Here is a 7,807-nt window from a genome sequence, read left to right on the forward strand (position 1 = left end):
AGAGTATGAAGTGCTGCACACCTGATAAATCAGCTGGATAACTAAGAGAAGCTAAAAGCAAGATGCAGACTGCCATGAGATGCTTGCTCTCAGGAAAGGTCCTGGGACCAAGGCACTGAGGCAGCATAGAACCCTCAAGGCTGAGACAGATCTGGGTCAGCTGGTAACTTGGGAAAAGCATCTGGCCATGCCATAGCCTTCATGGGTAGTTCCAAGAGTCCCACAACAACCCCACACAGTATCTTACATTTTGATTCACATCCCAAGGGCCTAGAAAACTTAAGGATTATACAGATTGACAACACCTCACATAGCATCAGTTATTTTCTCTTATTTCCACTTTGCAAAATAATAGTACTTTAAGATCTGAACACATGCTGAACTATATATCCTCTGCTGAAAGCATTCCTGTAGCAATCTACGATATGTACTTAGTTTTCTTGAATATCAGTTTCCTTTGTTTTCTTTTACTTTGTCTGAACACTTACTAAAATATCAATTCAAATATTTCCTAAATATGAGTGTTATTTTTAAGTTGTTTTTTTTTTTTAAAAAAAGGAATCAAAAGCACATTTTAAAAAGACTCAGCTTAAAAGTAGACTTTATTTGTCATCACCTAGATTTCTCCAGGAAACTCCTGTGATATCTTATTGGTGAATTACTAAAATACAGCTTCACCCTAAGAATGAGAGCAAAAAAACAACTGCTTTACGCCATGTTGACTGGACTGCCTCTTAGGTATAGTCGAGATATAAAAAGACCAAACAACATGTCAGTAAGGGTAAGGGAATTCATTAAGACACATTGTTCCTATTCAGGCCCCAGTCAGACTAGAAGAACAGTACAGGCAACCCCTGCCATTTTCAAGACCTACCCTCAGAATTTAGCTAGCTAAGTTACATTGTCACTCAATTGCCTACAGATTTCGTTTTACAAACCAAGTACAGAATTGTCAGGACTTTTGAAACTGTCTTTCAATCAGAGACATTTGGGGTGATAGTTTTATTTGCACAGTAATTGCCTTTAACAATATATGATAGCTTCTCATATCCAGCAACATTTTTTTCTTTCTTTTCCAGTGTAAGTCAGCTATTTTTGTTCACTCTTTCCCTTATGTGAAGCCAGGCCAATCTGTAACAAACAGGTATGGTCACACGCAAGTCCTGTGAACTTCTGCTGACTGGAAAGCAGTAAGCAATTTTCTTTGATCTTCTGTACTACTTCAGCACAGCTCACAGTAAATTTAAGAACAGCATTGGTGAAAGTTTTTTCTGTTAAAAGAAGTCCTCTAAGAATTACATTAATACTTAAAAAGCCCTTCGAAGAGATATATCGGACTACAAAAAGCTTTTCTATGATTTTTTAAAATAGCATTTTCCAATAAGATGAAAAGAAAGCCTCATGCTTAAGGTTTCAAATGGTAGAAGGCTTGTACTGATTTCCCACATTAATTCCATTTATGAACAAACCCAGCACATACTTTTTCATAAAACCATAAATAGCTCAACCATCGATAAACACAGGTCAGCATTGAGGTTTTTCAAACAGTAAGGAGCAAGTGAAATGGCAGGGTCCACAACCAACCTGGTATTAAAACATAGGGCACAGAGTTCAAGCAATAAAGGATACAATAGGTTTCTGAAGAAAGGAATTACTGTTTCCAGACTAGATTATACACCAACAACATAGATGGACATGGCAACCAGCAAGCAGCAGTCAGGGCAGACTCACCTAGCTTTAGCTAAATAACTCTGCACTAGGAGACTAGACAAACACAACACCCACTGACCACAACTGCAATCACACACAACAGAAGCACAAGTACTTACCACCTCTGCAGCAGTTCTAGCAGCTTGACCATCCTCAGAAGCAGAAGTCTGATCCCATGAGGACAATCCCCTTGACTAGAAGTCACCTAGCATCCACCACACACCCATAAAGGCCCTGCTGTAAATCATCAAGTTCTTGCACATCTTATTGAGCAACTAAAGATAACACTACCCTTTTACTACAAGGTGAAACTGAGCTAAAACTTAATGCAAAACTCTCTAGAAGCCACCACAGTAAGGCTGCAGGTGCTTCAGGTTAATCCTAAAGACTGCAGGGAAGTTAATGCTCAGCCCTGCAGCTGTGAGGCACCTCCATCTGATGGGCCTTAAACTTCTTTTCCTAAGGGGGTCACATGCCTGAATCAGTACATACAGCTTTTCTCTGAACCCACTTTTGGTCTTGCTCTGTGAGAGCCTCTGTGTGAGCCTCCCAGCAGTTCCAAGGTGTCTCTATGGCTGTATGCTGAGATATCGCACCCCCAAGCCTTAGCACATATTCAGGCTGATGAATGGCCATGGTACAGAACTAGATGAGTATGGTAGGTATGCCTGAAGTGCAGAGTCACCCTCAGCATGTGAAGTCAAAGAGGACTTAACCAGTCACATGGCATGTTGTCTGTAATTCCATTCAAGGCAGAAGATGCCCCAGAGGGAAAGGATCTGATTCAGATGCAAAGAAGTATAGAGGGCTGGAAGTGTGTCCCTGTACCACTTTGGAGTTGAAGAAACACACACACACACACACACACACACGCAAGGCTGTGATGCAAATCACCCAGCAGAAATTAAATCTTCAGAGGAAGACTACAGCTGGGTCAGTGTGGGGAGGTGGGTTGCACAGTCTGTGAGCATTGCTATGACCAGATATCAGTGATGGAGTGGCTGCAATCTGACCTAGAAGGAAGCCACCAAAGCCTGCAATTTATTTACATGTTTTACGTGTTACCTCCTAAAATAAAAATCAATATGTGTCAGACTGGTGATGTTTAAATGTATAATTCCCTTTATAGTGAACTGATGCTTCCCTCTGCCTGCATGATAAGCAGTTCTGGGAACACAAAGTAGGAAAATACCTTGGAGAGGGGATGAGGGGCTCAAAAGAATTGAGGTTACTGGAGGCACTGGAGGAGGAAACAGCAAAATCAAACTCTTAAAAACTGCTCAAGGTCAAAACCAGTGTGCACTGTTGAGATGTACTGCTTTGTTTCCTAATCTCAGAGTTAAGAGAAATAGAAGAGCAGACTCATTGTGTGCATTCTTCAGGGCAGGACTGGGAGACAGACAAGTAGACAAGTAACCAAAAGTCAACAGTCCAACAGACAATAAGAAAAGCAAAAGGGAGAGTGAGTGGACAAAGCATGCCAAGAAGGAGAGCGGTGCTTTTCCAAGACAGAGCTGTGCATGCAAAACGAGCCATACTGGGGCCCTGTTTCATTAGGAGCTGAAGGAAATACTCTGCATGGAACAAATACAAAAGTCAGGGGTTAATCTTCATTCTTACTGTCATGTGAAATGGGAGGACGCAGTTATCTTTTTTAAGAGCACCTGGGCTGATCAGCAGTCATTGCCACCCTCTAACCACTGTGCTGTTTGTAATATTTTAATATTTTTTTTTTTTACATCTCTGATTGTGTTTCAGCCTATTCCTGACCCAGAAATGAAAATAATTAACCCTGCTGTTGTTATTCATTATCTAGTCTCTCCTCATGTAATAAATGTTTGGCTCTTGAGTGAGGAGCAGTGGGCAATGACTGAAGTCTTGCGTGCAAAGCTGGGGGACACTGCCAGCAAGCCTTTATAGATATAAGTAGAAAGTGCAATGCATTGGACACTGTGTTTTGTTATAGTTTGTAAGGGTCTCAAAGTATACTAGGTTTGTATCTATGCTCTACCATGCTGCTCCTTATTGAATAACTTGCATATTTAAAAAACCAGTGATGTTCCTGTCTCTTCAGTGGCATACACTTGGCTGCCAACCTGTGTGATTAGATCGGGTCACAAATGTACGAGGAAACGCAGTGGATAGTGTGACAGTATTGGGGACATAGGGGTGGGGCAGGAATATCCCAACATGGACTGAACGGAAAGCTTAACACGACACAAAGTCATTATATGAATAATCTAATTTTTTTCTGTTGATAAAACTAAGCCAACTTTTCCAGCAGGGACAAAGGATCACTGGACAGTGTCCTTCTATGAGACCACACTCTCAATCCCACCTGAAAATTTAGCATACAGTGCTTTGGTGGGGAATACTGGTGCCACAGACCTGCAGAAATCACCTAAGAGATCCCTTTGCTCTTGCAAGACAAAGCATCCACATCTAGGAGAAGTTGAAACATGTGCCATCTAGGGCATTCACAGGCTTGTTGCTTTGGCTACACACCAGTTCCTCCTCAGGGATGAGTAATAGTCATTTACAATGCTGTTTCTCAAAAAGTTTAAGCCAGTTTACACAGTCCACCAGAAGACAAACTCAAGCCCTCTTACAGAAACTCATGCACACTGCCTGTGCTGCCAGGTCCTTTGTGCACCCACACAAGCATTTGTCTGGCCAAGATTTTCCTTTGTAGTGTTAGTTTTAACACAGATCTGTTTCTTGGCCTTCTTCTCTGAAAGAGTATGGAAGAAGGGAACATATAGGATACGGAATGAGAATGGGCAGGCAGCAGCACAATCATCCAGAAGTAGTGACAGCTTTTCATGACTTTAGATGATTATGAAATTATAGCACAAGTTATATGATACCATTCTTGGATGGCTGGATAACTGGAACTTCCTAAATAAGGATTACAAGTGATAAATATTTAATGAGCTAACAGATATACACGACACGCAGTTAATACCCTTTCTGGGAACAAATGTCTAATTATTCAATTCCTCTAAAATACATTTATTTGTTAAACATGCATGTGAGCAAAAGTAGTCTAATGTGAACATCTGAGATTAGTTAATAATGAAGAACATGAATGTGGTCAAAATGCACAGTCATTCAGAACCAAAACGTCATTTGGATGTGAGCAATGTTTTTGTGGCATTCAACCAGGTCCCTGAGGATTTTATGAAGTTCTAAGGCTTTGTTGTATCAGGCTCCTTTCTGACATTTGGAAGCCAGGTATCGTAAAAAGTTTAAAGGCTGGGGAAGGGGGGGAGAAAGGAGGCAGTGAAGAGGGGGAAACATCATGGAAGGGACACTTCTTTCCAGTTCAAAAGAATCTATTGAGGAAAAAATGGCAATTTTCTCATTGAACCCTTGAGGCCTTGCTGCCTGAGGTGTGAGTTCTCAATCTGACTTTCCTAGCATTATCCTCTGTAAAACAAAGTAGATAATGGTATGTACTTAGGGTGACAGCCGTGGGAGGGATTTTCCCCAAAATAGTTTGAAACATTACTGTTTACTTCTCACTGTATGAATAGAGAGTCTGTGAACTGAACTTCCACAAAGGCATGCTTTGAAAGGGAAGACTTCAGAATATTTATTTACTTTAACTCATGTTTATTGTCCTCACCTAACTTCTACTCAAAGCTGAGCTTTATTTGTAAGTGAAACCAGTTTGGGTCAGATTCAAGGCCCACCAGATGAAAATGAATGAACACTCTCCGTCTCACTACATCAGGTCAGGGCTTAGCCTTAAGGGCAGATTCTCAAAAGATTTCAGAGAAAATTTCAAGTGTTCACTATGTCCATCCAGGGCTATGTTACCAGAAACAGTCAACCACCACACTAGGGGACAATCAGCACCCAGGCTCTGATCGTTGAAGGTTGAGTTAGATTCTGGTCACTTATTTGGGTGCCTATATAGAAATAACACTCTCTGTGTATCTTGCCTAGGGCAAGCAGCTTCAGAGAACAGGATTTACCAGCTTCCAGATCTGTCTGGGTTCCAGAGGCACTACTCACGAAAAATTCAAAGAATGGAAAAATAAACAAAAGGTAAAACAAAATAAAAGAAAGATCAAACAATACCTTTACTAGATTAAAACCTGACTCATGGATTTTTGATGTTTTGGGGTTTTTTTTTTAACCAGTTTAAATTTAAAACTGTTAAATTAACAGGCCCATCATATTTACTTATTGATTTGTCAAGCAGCACTGAGTGAGTATATAGGCAGAATTGTGTATGATGTAAATATAAAAGGGTATCCCAGACAACTGCAGCATTCCCCATAGCAACAAGTCATGTGAACTCTTCAGAAAATGTAAATAAAACCATAAAGTCATGTCATTGTGCACGAAAAATCCTGCAGAGTAGATGCCCTACAGATATGAACTCTGTAATAATTTATCCTCCTTGGAAGCCTAGGTGATTTTTTCCCCACAGCTTTGTGCATATGTGTGTCTGAAAGGAGTTTCCTTCATTTAATACCTTGCAGTCTGTCCTGGGGCTTGTTAGTACAAAGGAGACAAGTCTAATTTTGCTAACCCATGCTGTGAAGGGAGTCAAACAGCATTTCCTATATTCTCTGCCAGTATGAAACAAAATCACACTTCTATCAGGTTCTTAATGCTATCTCACAAGATAAACTTATGTTGCTAATAATACCTGACACATCTATGTATGAGCACACCAAAAAAACTTCAGGACAAATTGATCCCTGGTGTAACTGTATTGAATTTACTGGAATTAAACTAGTACTAACCTGGCATATTATGGGGTCAAATCAATAAGCTGGAGAGCCTCTTCTTCCTGCAGGCTCACTCTGACAGTCAAGGTTAACAGTGCCAAACAGAGCTCTTGACATTTTCCTAAAGTCACCAAAAGCTTGAACTGGGATTACACAACAGTGACAGGCAGTTATTGTAAGGGTTCTGTTTTTCCTTCCTCCTCTTCAGACAGCAGAAATCTGGTCAAGGAAGAAAAGTTCAAGTCAGTGTAGTTCACCCATTCCTCATGGGGGTTTCTGCCAACATCTAAAATGTCAATGGGAACACCTCAAAACCACCAGATAGCAGATTTTAGGAGAGCAGTAGAAGAAGAGGTAAACTATGAATACAAAAACTGCAATTTTGCAAAGGAGATTAGGAAGAACTTGTGAATCCCAGAGGGACCCTCAATACCAAAGTCCCTTACCAGAGTTCAGAATTCTGCTAAATTGGGCCTAACTTGCTTCAAATTATTAAATGGAATGGACTATCTTTTCTTACCTTCTAATCCATCAGAAATAAGTAATTGCCCAAATAATTACTTTTATTTTTCCTAAGGTGGAAGCCTAAAAACACTTTCCAAAATCTACTTTTGTTGATTTTACTAGTTTCGGGAGTGGGGCGGGGAGGGGAAGTGCTGCCATTTGAGAGACTTTGATCTTTCCAGCTTTCCCTCTTCCAAAATCAGTAATGCATTTCTCTTCACTTGGGAGACACTTCTGGAAGACAAGAGAAAATACTGTTCAAGAAGTACAATTTTTTGTATCAATACTTTCAAGTTTACAAGATCCATAATCTGATCAATGCCCACGTGTGATCCTACTTTACTTGGGTGGGATCTGTCTTTCATTGTTGATCTGGACAGCCCAGGACTGGACTCATCAGAGCACTATAGAATCTGCTTCAACCTTAGTATCAATAATGTCAGTAACCAACTTTGGCAAGGGCAGCAAAACCCACCCACCTCCAAAAGCTTGATGACCCTGCTTAAACAGAGCTCAAATACAAGGCAGGAGTGGGTAGGGGAGAATCTTGACTTAAGGAATAGTCAGACTTGTTTCAAACTGTGAAATTTGAATCTAATAGCAAATCTTTATTTGTGCATTGTGTTAATAGCAGGAAGGCTCCCTGCAACTATGGAGCTAAGACAACAGACTAAACAGGTACATACAGGAGAAGGACATCCATGCAACATGAAGGTCTTCTGATTACAATGGCAATTAAAAGGCGCAGGGAGAGGCTAAGTGAGGCTTCACACTCATGTGGCATGAGTAACAGAAGCCCTTTCTTTCCTTGTTTAGGTACAAACTCCTCTGCACCTCAGGATTTTTGC

At 40.6% G+C, this 7,807-nt stretch overlaps 1 long non-coding RNA gene across 1 annotated transcript in view; it reads right to left on the reverse strand.

Moving 5' to 3' along the window:
• LOC134155616 (uncharacterized) overlaps nucleotides 1-2,058 on the reverse strand; it is a 171,397-nt gene extending 169,339 nt beyond the window's left edge. Inside the window, exon 1 of the long non-coding RNA XR_009961644.1 lies at nucleotides 1,830-2,058. This is a non-coding gene — a long non-coding RNA (uncharacterized LOC134155616). The remainder of the gene's footprint in view (nucleotides 1-1,829) is intronic.
• Nucleotides 2,059-7,807: the final 5,749 nt, after the last annotated feature.

Source organism: Pezoporus occidentalis, unplaced genomic scaffold (assembly GCF_034315485.1).
Source record: "Pezoporus occidentalis ecotype Australia unplaced genomic scaffold, CSIRO_AGI_Poc_V1 ctg8, whole genome shotgun sequence".
Lineage (NCBI taxonomy): Eukaryota > Metazoa > Chordata > Aves > Psittaciformes > Psittacidae > Pezoporus > Pezoporus occidentalis.